A 492-nucleotide genomic window follows, 5' to 3' on the forward strand; every position below is an offset into this window, starting at 1 on the left:
TGAGCAGGCGCAGTTCTGCCCGGCGACAGTTTTCCCTCGCAAACAAGTACGTGGACCTATCGCACGGCTTGTCGGTGTCGACATACATACATCTTTTGTCGGCTGACGAAATGTTACGCCAGTCCCGTTCACAAAATAACCTGATTGGCTTTACAATGCTTGCGACAACGTATCAGCATTCTGTTGCTGAGTCGGAAGATGCCTGGAGGCGTGGTCACGAGTTGCCCATTTACATGAATCGACCAGAATCCCCCAGAATCTAGGTTTTTCTTTAATTACGCGATTATTATCGCTGTTAGACGTTGCGCACGCATTAAAACAAAATAAAATATATAATACTTGTTCTGAACCAAGCTATGAGCCAATACAATGAGAAATATGGATTAACGCGAATTTCGCGTTCACGTGAAGTTACTAGGACTCTTGTCCTTCGGAAACGGCTTCTGTTTGGTTCAGCACGCTTTACAAACGTTAAATAAGCGAATATGATAT

The sequence above is a fragment of the Wasmannia auropunctata genome, unplaced genomic scaffold (assembly GCF_000956235.1).
Source record: "Wasmannia auropunctata unplaced genomic scaffold, wasmannia.A_1.0 LD336090.1, whole genome shotgun sequence".
NCBI classification, from domain to species: Eukaryota; Metazoa; Arthropoda; class Insecta; order Hymenoptera; family Formicidae; genus Wasmannia; species Wasmannia auropunctata.